General features: G+C 48.0%; 1 long non-coding RNA gene across 1 annotated transcript; it reads left to right on the top strand.

Annotated features, from left to right (window-relative positions):
* Positions 1-9,606: 9,606 nt before the first annotated feature.
* Positions 9,607-12,109, top strand: LOC146009355 (uncharacterized). Its single transcript, XR_014444644.1, has 3 exons — positions 9,607-11,456; positions 11,596-11,733; positions 11,814-12,109. It is a non-coding gene; the product is annotated as an uncharacterized LOC146009355 (long non-coding RNA).
* Positions 12,110-12,910: the final 801 nt, after the last annotated feature.

The raw sequence follows: 12,910 nt of genomic DNA, 5'->3' as shown, positions 1-12,910 counted from the left end.
TACTATGTAACCTACATGGGTTGGAGGCATTGCCCGGCCTGCCCTGATCATGCTCACTACCCTGCTTTCCCATTAGCAGATCCTTATATCACCGCATGCCGTCTGCAATACGGTGTGCCAACCAGCAGCTAGCCCAGCTGACAGAACAGGCCACGCCCCATAGGGCAGTATGAGTCAGGCGCCTCCCAGACTTTACAAAGCAATGACTCTTTAAGTTGAAATGGATTTGATTTGCAAAGCGTTATATATAACGAGCACCTAAGCGTGTGAAATCTATGCCTAGAATAATAACCTGGTTCTTCAGCTGGACGATCAAGCTACAATAGGAATGTACCCCTGGAAAAGGTCACGTTATTTAGAATTAGAACTGATTTAATGAATGGAATTAAAGTGACCTTTTTGCTATTTCTTGTGTTAGAGAGATCTCAGCGCTCAGGATCCTCTGCCAATTATGAGGAATGAGGCGGCGCAGGCTGCTCACAATCCTCAGGAAATCAATGCCAGTTTTATGCATTTAATATACTGTCCTATACCCAGAGAAGAGGCGAGGAAGAGGAGAGAATTTATGGAGCATCCGCTCTCCGTTGTGAATATATCCACCTGGGCTAAAAATAGGATTCTTAAAAGAAACAAAAACTGGCGACAAGTTTTATAGCAGAGGAAACTTAGAGCTGTAACACTTGGCTGTTGCTTAATACAGTGGTTCCCAAACTGTGTGCCGTGGCTCCCTGGGGTGCCTCGGAGCACATGCAGGGGTGCCTCAGGTTGGTGGTCTAGAACCAATTCAAATTGTTTATGGTCAATGTAATGGGCAAAATCAGTGCTTGTGTCTTTCAGTTATAAAATATGTGGATAAACAGAAGTGAATCATGTTCCTCACCACATAACTGGACCTAAGGATAACATTTAAGCACAACTTATTTAATTTAATTATTATTATTTTTTATTCTTGTAACAAACTTTTGGCCTAGGGGTGCCCTGAAAAATACTCTGATACTCTAGGGTGCCGTGATTCAAAAAAGTTTGGGAACCACTGGCTTAATAGAATGTACACAGTCATGAGCAGGGCCCTCCGCCCTCACGTGCTTTTCCTTCTCTTACTTAAACCATCTTCAATGGCACCAAATCCTGCGGTTTTGTGCCCCCTGATACTTCTGACAGTGTCCTCTGCTGATGCAGCTACTGTATGTGTATGTACCCTGTACTTGTCCTCTATTGTATATACAGTAACTGTAAGTCACTGTGTTCTGCCCCCTAATACTTATGTCAGTGTCCTCTGCTGATGCAGCTGTGGTTATGTGCCCTGTACTTGTCCTCTATTGTATTCAGCTGTATGTCACTGTCTCCTGGGTTATATACTCTGTAATAGGGCACTGTGGATCCCTTGTTCTCTGCCCCCTGATACTTATGTCAGTGTCCCCTGCTGATGCAGCTACGGTCCTTTACCCTATACTTGTCCTCTATTGTATACAGATGCGCCCTCCCCCGCCAAAAGTTTTTGGTGCGCCTCCCCCCCCCCCGCCACATATTAATGCATTAATGCACAGCATGTTGGGACTTGTGGTTCTCCAAGTCCTAGCATGCGAGGAAGCCTTCTTGTAGTTCTACTGTGAAAACCAGCCCTGGACAGGTGAAGCCTGGGGAGGACACCTTTATTGGGGGGTTCCCACTCCCCCAGTTACCCCGTCCAGGGCTGATAAGCCACAGTAGTCATGGTTCTGCTGGGGGACCTTGTATAAAAAGTGTCCCCCGGCTGTGGCATCCTCAGCCCCAGCCTCCATCACCATCCTCAGCCACAGCCTCCATCCCCATCCTCAGACCAGCTGTCTGATCCCTGTGCCAATAGTGCAGGCAGCGACGGAGAGGAACAGCGCTAGGATCAACGCACGGATCCCAGCGCTGACAGTGCAGGCGGCGAAGCGGCGGTGGACAGAGCGGGGATTTGGATCTGGCGCCGCTGCGGCCGCCAATCCAAAGCGCCGCTCGCAGCAGTTTAAATCTCCCACCGTTCGGGAGCCAATCACGGCTCCCAAATCGGCTGGAAATGGCAGACGGCCGCGGCGAGCCAATCAGCGCTCGCCGCGCCGTCCCCAAGCCCGCCCCCGGCGTCTGACGTCAGACGCCGCCGGGAGGCAAAGAAGGAGGAGGTCCCCACGCCGGCGGAGCGCAGGAGCGCCCCGGCTGAAGACAGAAGACAGCGCTGGACAAGGAAGACGGCGGCGCAGCGGAGAAGGACCCGTCGGCAAACGCAGGAGGACTCCGGGATCAAGCAAGAAGATCTCCGGCACCATCTGGCTGCAGAGAAGAGGCGCCGCCGCTGGCCAGGACAGGCCAGTGGCAGAAGAAAGAAGATGGTGGCCGGATCCGGAGAGGCCAGCAGGGGTGGAATACAGAAAGAGCTGACGAAGGTCTCCCCTGCGGCCTCTCCCAACCTCAGGTAGGCGGCCCCCAGGCCACCTACCCCTACCCTAGACCACCGGGTATCGGGCACTAGGCCCGTGGGTACTTTCAGGCCCCTCCGGCCTGTGGGCATTGTAGTCGGGCCCTCTCGGCCCGTGGCCAATTGATTGTTGGGCCCTCCTGGCCCCTGGTATTTAGCTGGGCTCTCCTGGCCCCAGGGCTTTCTCTCTCCCCCAATTAGCCGGGCACTAGGCCCGTGGCACAATAGCCAGGCGTAAGGCCCGAGGCCCCCATAACTTGGGGGCTAATTGAATCAGGCCTCTAGGCCTGTGCTCCAGTCAGGCACTAGGCCTGTGGACACAGACAGGCACTAGGCCTGAGCCGCCAGTTAGGAGTGAGTGTAGTGAAGGCACTGGTGTAAGTGGTTAGTAAAAGGGCCCTAGGCCCCATATTGAGGTTTCCGGTGGGTGGTTGGGGTTAACAGGTAGACGTGCTCCACAGCAGTCCCCTCGTGGTTCCCAGGTAGCTAACTGGTACCGTTTTAGAGTGAGCATACGCTGGCCAGCTCTAGTCAGGAAGGGAGTACATCTGAATACAGGCAGAGGTTAAAGGAGCAGTTGGTTGGTAAGGTCTTGTACTGTATTGTATGTTGTTGTCCGTGCAGAGCAAAGTTGTTTAGATTTGCGTAGTTGTGTTGCACCACACACACTTAGTCAGTTCTAGGGCTTTGTGCTGTAGTTATGTAGTCGTGCCACGTTTAGGTTCGTTAGGCTCTGCACGGGTCTGGTGTTTGTCTCCTTACAGGGACCTGTGAGGAGAACCGTGGGTTAGAGTACAAGAGTGCGGACGCAGTACAAGAGTGAGGACGGTGAGTGTCGTCTTGTTTGTCCGTCTGTGTGTGTGTTCCTGCCTATCTCCCTTCCTTCCTCCATCCAGGGCGTACGCGGACCTTGTACCCCGTGCAAGGTCAAGGCCTCACCTAGGTGCGCGAGTGCCAATAGGTGACACTCCGGGCTCTGAGGCAGTGCGCCGATGATGATGTTTCCCGGAGCCCGGAGGGTGCCTCTGTAGAGACGTCGCGGGACGGAGGGCGCATCGGTCTTCATCCAGGAGGAACAGCTCTCACCTACTCTCCTTCCTCCTAGGGGTTCGTGTCCGGGTGCCGGAGAATTCCAGGACCGTGATTTGGCACGGCCTGAAGGTGAGAGGGTGTGGCGCCAGGTAAGTGGTCCAACGACACCTGCACGGCAGCAGGCACCACACCGCACCGCCCCTACACCCATCTCACACTTATGGACAAACTGATGGATAGGCAGAGATCAGTAAGTGACTGTACCTGGTAAAATGTGTATATTACACATATTCACACACACATATATATTATATTATATTATAAAACAAAGTAGCTAGTATCGGAGCACAGCAAGGAGCACGGAGACGCCCTGTTCTGCTTCATGTAGCTCTCTGTTCCCGACACCATTATTATCAGACAGATGCAGACTGAAGGCCCAGGGAAGTCATTTGGCAGCGGAATATACCTGCTGTTTGCCGCGGCCCCTACTGGTGCCCAGACATCTGTCTTCATTTCATCTCTCCTGTCTGTAAATAAGACTTTTTTCTGTGCTGTGCGATGATACAATTAGATTCGCTGCTGTAAGTGACTCCTGTGGCTCATTAAATATGAATTTAGAAAACTTCCCAAGTAAATGCAACGGGAATGGGCTCTTAATGAACGCTTTTATTATGATGATAAATATCCTGGCTGGGACTGTTGTGCCTTCAGCAGTGAATCCCCCAATGAATGGAAAGAATCAAAATGCAGCATTTTCTGACCTTAGCGGAAATGCTGGTGCTACACAAACATATTGGGGGAAATGTAATAGGATTAGAGATTCGGAAAGTGAGAGATTTGGAAAGAAATCTCCAGGTTTTTTTAAAGCGGCAATCATTTACACTGCGAAACCAGTGTGATTTTGCGGTGTAAATGATTGCCGCTTTAAAAAAACCCTGGAGATTTCACTTTCATCTCACTTTCTGAATCTCTCATCCAGTCAGAGATCATCTACCGGCATCCAGCAACCAATCACAGCGGCTGCCGGTAGATGATCTCTGACTGGCTGGCGACACTTTTGAAATGGCCACTGGGCGCCAGAGGGGTGAGAGAAGCCTTCGCTTTTCCACACAGAAGTGCCATCGTGGGGGCAGTGCAGCGGGAGGCGTTCCTGGCTATGACCCCACTAGTGAGGTCACTGTGGCAGAACAGATGGCGGAGTGGCCAGTTCTCAGAGAGCAGACGGCCAGGGACACAGAGCAGGCAGCTGAGTGGCTGGAGGCACAGAATAGATGGCCAAGCAGCCAGGGGCACAGAACAGATGGCCGAGGGCTTGGGGGGCACAGAACAGATGGCCTGGGGGCACAGAATAGGTGGCCGGATGCACAGAACAGATGGCTGTGCGGCAGAGGGAACACAATATTGGGGCTCCTCAGATCGGTGGGACCCGTCACAGCTGTCCCCTTTGATCCCCCTGGTCGCTGGGCCTGAGTATGCCGTAACCCCTTCCTCCCCCTACCTTAACCCTAACCTCACTCTAGTGCCTAACCATCCCATCCGGAAGCCTAACCCTAATGTTGAGATACTGACAATGCCAACATTTTACCCGTAGACACTTTAAAATCATAACGGTTGACATTTTGGTATCAACATTATAAATGCCGACATTGTTATTGTCAACCTAACAATTACTGTACATCCCACACAAATACAGTGTTTTGCGGCATTTACATTTAGCCGGCTGATTAGGAACCTGGAGCGAGGCTCTTGCCACCTCAGACATTAGCACATTTCCGCAACGTATGCCGACTGTGGCATTTTTTTGCATGTAATCTGCATTATTCAATAAATGGAAAATTTCTATATATTTTTCTGTATTTAATACAAATGTACTGTATAAATAGCTACAAGCCAAACACTGAATCATCGCTGTCATTTCAGCACCTTTAGCACTCCTAAGGCATTTTGAAGCAATCATCCTCATGTTGCTGACAGCCCATTACATCTATATGGAGCGCGGTGCATAAAACTGTCCACGATGTTCCCAGATGAATGCGCAGCACTGTTCCAAAGCAGCACATTTCTCCTAATGCTGCTCACAAACAACCGGCAAACTGCACAGCACAGCGCTCGCCTCAATAAAGTTTTAACTAACAGACAAAGAAATTTAAAAAAAAAAATGTTGTATAACTACAGCATAACGAACAAAAACTGGGGCTCATTCACACATGATCGCTCATATGCAAATTTGCAGGTGACTATGAGTAGTTAGCCTCCGCCCAGACAGAACGAAAACCCGCCCCGTGCAAATCTGCGTGTAACATACCTCCCAACTTTTGACCTTAACAAATAGGGACACTCGCACGGCGAAGCCGCGCGAGCGCCCGAAAAGGGGCGGGGCGTATGCAAATGAGGGCGCGACTTATGCTAATTAGCCGCGACCTCATTTTCATACGAGAATAGACGCTGTGCGCATGCGCACAGCGTCTATTCTACTAGATTGGGGGGTCTCCCAACTGCTACCCCCCGCAGCGGGACAATGCCTGCCGCGGGTGGGACAGCGGGACAGGACCCGAAAATCGGGACTGTCCCTCTAAAATCGTGACAGTTGGAAGGTATGGTGTAAATTGCACAATTATAGCTATCCACTATCCTGTCGCACATCTGTATGCAATTCACTCAGAGGCGTAACCTGAAATTGTGCACCACCCTGCCAAAAACTCCACTCCGCAAAGGAGTGTGGACCGTGGGAGGAGCTGGGCGAAGCCCTCCCGCAGCCATTTTGATTTCTGGAAAATGCAGTGGTTAGGCTGTAGCTGCGGTCAGTGGCGGCCCTCCAAGTGGAGTGAGTGGGTGGTTCTGGCGGCATGTGGGCCGGCCAGCCAGAATCTGGTCCTGTATTGCCAATCGGCCAGTGGACCCCACTGCACGGAGCTGCTCCTGGCAGAAAGGAGGGGTTATGTCCAGAGGAGGCTGCACACAGGCCTCCTCCACTCTTAAAATGCCCATGTGTGGGAGGGCACAGCCCCCGCTCCACCATTGGGGCCGCTGAGCATTGCTTCAGGGTTGTCTACCAGAATGGCTGGGAGGGTCCAAGCAATCGTGTCCCCGTTCGGCCCCCGAAAAGGGAGGCAACCCCCCCCCTGGTGATGTGTCAATGTAGCCCCACCCCCTGCTGTGCAATGTGCCTAAAATACCAGCACTGTAAGGTGGGGGTGTGGCCACGAGGACGCAATTGCACTAACCACGCCCCCAAAATTAGTCATACCATTGTAGCTCTGCCTCGTCCCACCCCTTCAGCTGCCCCCCCCTCCTCGCCACGAGATGGGCTAAGACAAAACAGACCAAAATACACAGGTTGTGGTCAGAGATACAAATCATTTAGAAATGTGCAGTAACAGTGACAAGTGATGAAACAGAGCAGGGGTTGTCTTTATTACCCAATATTGATATGACTTGAGGTTTCTTTAGGGAGGCCTCAATACATACCCAAGATGGCCACCATCTATTTGTGCACATGCACAGTGCCACCTTGTCTAAGTGGCAGACAGATGTGTTCCATTTAACTCTGGAGAGACACTGTTATTACTGCTAGTTTCATCCTGCTACAACTGCTGGTATCCATTGGACTCCGACTGTTGGACTCTCTGGGCCAAGCTGCTGGACTGAGTTCCTGTTCCTGTGTATACCACAGCCTTATTTTGGATGGGTGTGGATCAGAGGGTCAACAGTAACTAGGTCAATTCTGAAATGGTCGACACACGAAAAGATCAAGTTTAAAAAAAAAAAAATTTTGGGGGGGGGGTCAGATTTGAGCACATGGACTCCTCCCCCCCCCCCAATAAATGTGCCGCATACCCAAGCATGACCCACTTATCTGGCGATGCGTAGGGCCAGTTGCATCACTCTGCGATCGGCACGCCGGTCCCAATCTCAGTCCACGTGGATGGTAAAGAATGGAAAAGATCGAAAAAAAATTACAGTATAAAAAAATCATGTCAACCTTCTGCTGCTGTTGATCTATTGTCCATGTTGACCTACTGACTGTGTGGACCTACTACTACGTGCATGCTGGGAAACATATTCTAAAATCATATCGTTTCTGCCCCCCCCCCCCTCCACCTATACATTAATTATAAATTTTTTACATACATGCTCATTGCCAGAGGTTTTTTTGCTCATTTCATGTTCGATGCCAGGGGTTACATGCTTGTTGCCAGTGGTTTAATGCTCATTGATGGAGGTTTCATGCTCATTGCCAGAGGTTAAATGCTCATTGCCAGGGATTTAGTGCTCATAGGTGCCAGCACTCCCAGAATCTGGCACTTCCATGTAGCACTATATTCCCTGACAGACACTAGAGGTCCAGTAACAAATCTAACATCAGTCTCCTCCAAGGCGGCAGCCATTTTTGGAGCAATCTTTTCACCAGATCTGTATAAAACAGGCGCCCGTGTGGCGTCGACTTCCCCGAGCCACCGCCCACCACTTGGTATTGCTACGCCACTGAAGAGAGCTCAGTACAATATATATATATATATACAATATATATATATATATATATATATATATATTCTGTCTTTTGGAGCACACAGTGATACTCCTGTCAGTAATGTGCTCTTCTGCACTCCCATCTTTCCCTGGGACACGGGCTGACACAATGCATTCTGTCAGTGGGTAAGAATAATCACACAACTGAAATAAGCTTTAATTAACTTTATTGAAAAAATCCAGTAACACACAAAATCCGCCACGAATAATCTCCCGGTGATATTACTCTGCGCTCGGCGCCCCAGCAGTGAAACATTCATATTTATATTGCTCTGTGTCAATGAAAGATGGCCGTCTATACGTCACGCTGACAATCAGCAATTTCAGCCGTTATAATCTGTTCCGCGGAGATCGTCTTTATCCGCTACATATATTATTATTCTTATATGTTCCAGCTTGTTATAAAATATATAAATAAATTCAGAACTCCATGCAGATAACCTGAGGGAGATTATCAAGTGTGGAAACCAAAGTATTTCAAATAAATAGGGGGAGATGTACTACAGCCTTGTGGAGTGTGATAATGTATTGTCCATTCCGCTCCTAACTGGCATGTTACAGGCTATGGACGAGATGTACTAAGCCTTTAAAGGTGATAAAATGGAGAATACGAAACCACTAGCCAAGCAGCCCCTAAGTGTCAATTTCAAACAGCCTGTGGTGTGGCAGTTAGGGGCTGATTTGCTGGTATTTTATCACTTTTCAAGCTTAGTGCACTTGGTCCTATGTTTGAAAATGGCAGTTAGGGGCAGACTGATTGGTACTTTATATCTCTCCACTGTATCTTACTCCGAGACTTACGGGGTCATTCTGGTTGATGAGTCCACCAAACCCCGCCTTGCGAATGGTGACCTGGCCTCCACCCATTCACAAGGGCGATTCCCTCGCAGGGCCTGTAAATGGGTGTTACACAGTAACATCCACTTGCAGCCTAGTGGGATCCACCCCCATCATTCGATGGTCGGAGGCCATCGAATGATGGCGAAGGTGCACGCATATAAAACAAATAGGGCGCTTAGTATATTTGTCCCATCTTGCTGCTGTTATTTCTCTCCCTCTCTCTCTATATATATATGTTTTCTATTGTGTCTGTATCCGTGGGTAACCTCTGCTGTCACAGATTGTAGGAGGACATTGATCAATCAGGTCCGTTATGATGGAGATAAGTGGGGGCCGGCTACAGGTTCAATGTGACTTTTATCCCACCCTATCCATTGATTTGTCCCCTCTACCGTCAGCAAGACAGTTTTATCTGTAATCTGTAAATTGGTTTGTTGGACGGTGTCTGGCAGTCAGAGGTCACTGTCACTTCATTGGAGGTTCGGCTAAGACAAAGTGAAGCAGGATATTATTTCCTCAGTTGTGGTAACTTTTTTTCTATACTTCGATAACAGTTTTCCATTTCTGTTTTCCCAAATGGAAGAGTTGTAAAACATGCAACTACAAATATATAGGGGGGAATGGAATCGGATGAGAGATTTGGTAAGAAATCTTCAGGTTTTTTTTAAGCGGCAATCATTTACACTGCATTACCAGTGTGATTTTGCAGTGTAAATGATTGCCGCTTTAAAAAAAAACCGGGTGATTTCTTACCAAGGGCCGTATTCAATCCCTTGCGAAATCCATTTTTTCTCTAAAAAATTTCGTTTTTTCGCGACGAAAAGACTTCGTGTATTCAATGTTGTGATTTTTCACGCATGCGAAAGTTTTAAGTTTCGCTTGCGTTTCGCTTATTTCGCTTGGTCAAACCCTTACATTTCGTGGTTTTTTTTATAGATTTTTTCGCTTTTTCGCACAAATGTATTCAATCGTGAGATGACGAAATTGTTATCTGCACATGTTTGATCCGTTTCTCCATTTTCATTTCGACGCCCAATGGGTCACGAATACAAATTTTTATTGAGTGATGCCTCCTTTTAACCTCCGGAACCTAAACATTCTTGTTGGAGAAATGTTTGCCTCTTTAGTTGCTGTTTTCCTAAGAAGGGGCATATATAAATTGTTATTAATACACTTGATTTCCCATCATGCATTGGTAAAGCACATGTTATTTTTTCCCAAGATGCTGTTCACCCCTCACAGTGCCTCACTCCTACGTTTGGGACTTCAGGGAGTAGCAGCTTATTGCAGTCAGCTGTATTTGGAAGCGTTTTTTTAGGGCAATTTGCGTTTTTGGAGAAGAAATAATTATTTTTCAATCACTGCCTACAATAATGGAGTATTTTGCTGACTTGATTGTGATGTTCATGGTCCTATCGACATACATGCTGCGATGCAAACGTCGTCGCCTGGCACGTGGATATCAGCATCATGGTCAGGGGCGTGGATATCAGCATCGTGGTCAGCATCTGTCTACATTTGGTGAGTCAGTGCGTGTTTCAATTCCACGTCCACGCCAGTATCGTACTAGGCGTGTACTGGACGGTCTCTCTGAGGCGGAAGTGATAGGTACCTTTCGCTTATCGTCTCAGGATATCTATTCGCTGTATGATCTGTTGGAAGCTGACCTGGAACCTCGGGTACGGTCAAATCATGCAGTCAGTGGTTTCCAGAAACTACTGGCTGCATTGCAATTTTTTGCGTCAGGCACCTTCCAGCCTACTTTGTCCCAGACATGCGGTTTTTCTCAGCCAACAATGTCACGCTGTTTGTCCCAGGTCATAAAAGCTTTCCGTAAATTAACGACCCAGGTTATAAAATTCCCAGACACTGACAGCGAATGGAATGAGATCAAATTTGGTTTCTTTCAAAAATGGAAATTCCCCAATGTGTTGGGCGCGATAGACTGCACCCATGTGCGACTCACACCTCCGAGGGAATCGGAAGAATGTTATCGGAATCGAAAACACTTCCATTCCCTCAATGTACAGATGGTGTGTGATTCCACAATGAGATTATTGGACATTTGTGTGGGTTTCCCTGGGTCGACCCACGACTCCTTCGTTTTAAGCCAGTCATCTCTATTCCTGGACTTTGAGGAAGGTCGAATGCCAGATGGCTGGCTGTTGGGTATGTAAGTTTTCATTATTTTTTTTAAGTTGCTACTGTAATTAAAAAAGTCTAATACCTTTTCAATTATCCCTTTTAGGTGATGCGGGTTATCCGAATAAACCTTGGCTGTTGACCCCATTACCTGATCCTGTAGGTGATGCCGAAAGAAGATACCAGGAGGTTCACATTGCATCGAGGGGTGTAATTGAAAGGACCTTCGGTGTACTTAAGAGCCGGTTCAGGTGTTTAGATATCTCCGGCGGGACCCTCTTATATTCACCGGGAAAAGTTTGCGGCATTATTAATGCCTGTTGCATTCTGCATAACATCTGTGTCGCAAGACGTTTGCCGGTGAATATTCATGCTGGTGTTAGCCAGGATGGGGATCTTTCTTCGGTATTATCTGTGGGTATGGACGAAGGAGCAGAGACCAGAAGGCATCTTATTGACACCTTCTTCTCATGTGAGTATATACAAAACATCTGTACACAAACACACACACATATATATCTATATATCTATATATATATATATATATAGATATATATATATATAAATATATCATTTATCTACATAAATGTTATTTACCTTTTATTTTACAGAGTTTGTTCTTGATGGAGTTCATTACAGTTCATTGAGTTTGTTTGCCCAGTTGCTGTTATTACTGTTTCGTGTTTGGAAGTTTTATTTAAAAGTCCTCTAAAGTGATAATAAATTTCAAAAGATTGTTCATTATGCAGGTGAGATGTGATCTATTTACATTTTTGTTGATTGAAAATTCATATGTCCTGTTTTACATTTTCACATACTTTCCATACAGGTTGTTGGTGGTTATCCCTTTCTATTGTCTGCTTTTAAGGATGTTTCTGTGGAAGCCTGGTTACCTTGGATGAGTGATCTCATCTCCGTCTAATCTGGTGAGTTAGCCATATTCCAAAACTGTGTAGGGGATTCCGGTGTCAAGACTCCTACCCATCCAAACAGTCAATAACCTGTGCCCCCCGTCTGTTTTCCCTTGCAGGATGTGCTGTGTGGCTGCCGGACCTGCTCAGTTATGACCCTTCTGCCTGCTCACCTTTACGGATGGATCTGTTGACGGTGGGATTATCTGCTCCTCTGCTGATGAAATTGGTGAGTATGCTAATCTGAACCACTGCCCCCCTGTAAAGTGTGTGCGCTCAGTGCGCATGGGAATCCGGTGTCAAGACTCCTACCCATCCAAACAGTCAATAACCTGTGCCCCCCGTCTGTTTTCCCTTGCAGGATGTGCTGTGTGGCTGCCGGACCTGCTCAGTTATGACCCTTCTGCCTGCTCACCTTTACGGATGGATCTGTTGACGGTGGGATTATCTGCTCCTCTGCTGATGAAATTGGTGAGTATGCTAATCTGAACCACTGCCCCCCTGTAAAGTGTGTGCGCTCAGTGCGCATGGGAATCCGGTGTCAAGACTCCTACCCATCCAAACAGTCAATAACCTGTGCCCCCCGTCTGTTTTCCCTTGCAGGATGTGCTGTGTGGCTGCCGGACCTGCTCAGTTATGACCCTTCTGCCTGCTCACCTTTACGGATGGATCTGTTGACGGTGGGATTATCTGCTCCTCTGCTGATGAAATTGGTGAGTATGCTAATCTGAACCACTGCCCCCCTGTAAAGTGTGTGCGCTCAGTGCGCATGGGAATCCGGTGTCAAGACTCCTACCCATCCAAACAGTCAATAACCTGTGCCCCCCGTCTGTTTTCCCTTGCAGGATGTGCTGTGTGGCTGCCGGACCTGCTCAGTTATGACCCTTCTGCCTGCTCACCTTTACGGATGGATCTGTTGACGGTGGGATTATCTGCTCCTCTGCTGATGAAATTGGTGAGTATGCTAATCTGAACCACTGCCCCCCTGTAAAGTGTGTGCGCTCAGTGCGCATGG

The sequence above is a fragment of the Crinia signifera genome, chromosome 6, assembly GCF_055691185.1.
Source record: "Crinia signifera chromosome 6, ASM5569118v1, whole genome shotgun sequence".
NCBI lineage: Eukaryota > Metazoa > Chordata > Amphibia > Anura > Myobatrachidae > Crinia > Crinia signifera.
This window is presented reverse-complemented; position numbering and strand designations above follow the sequence as displayed.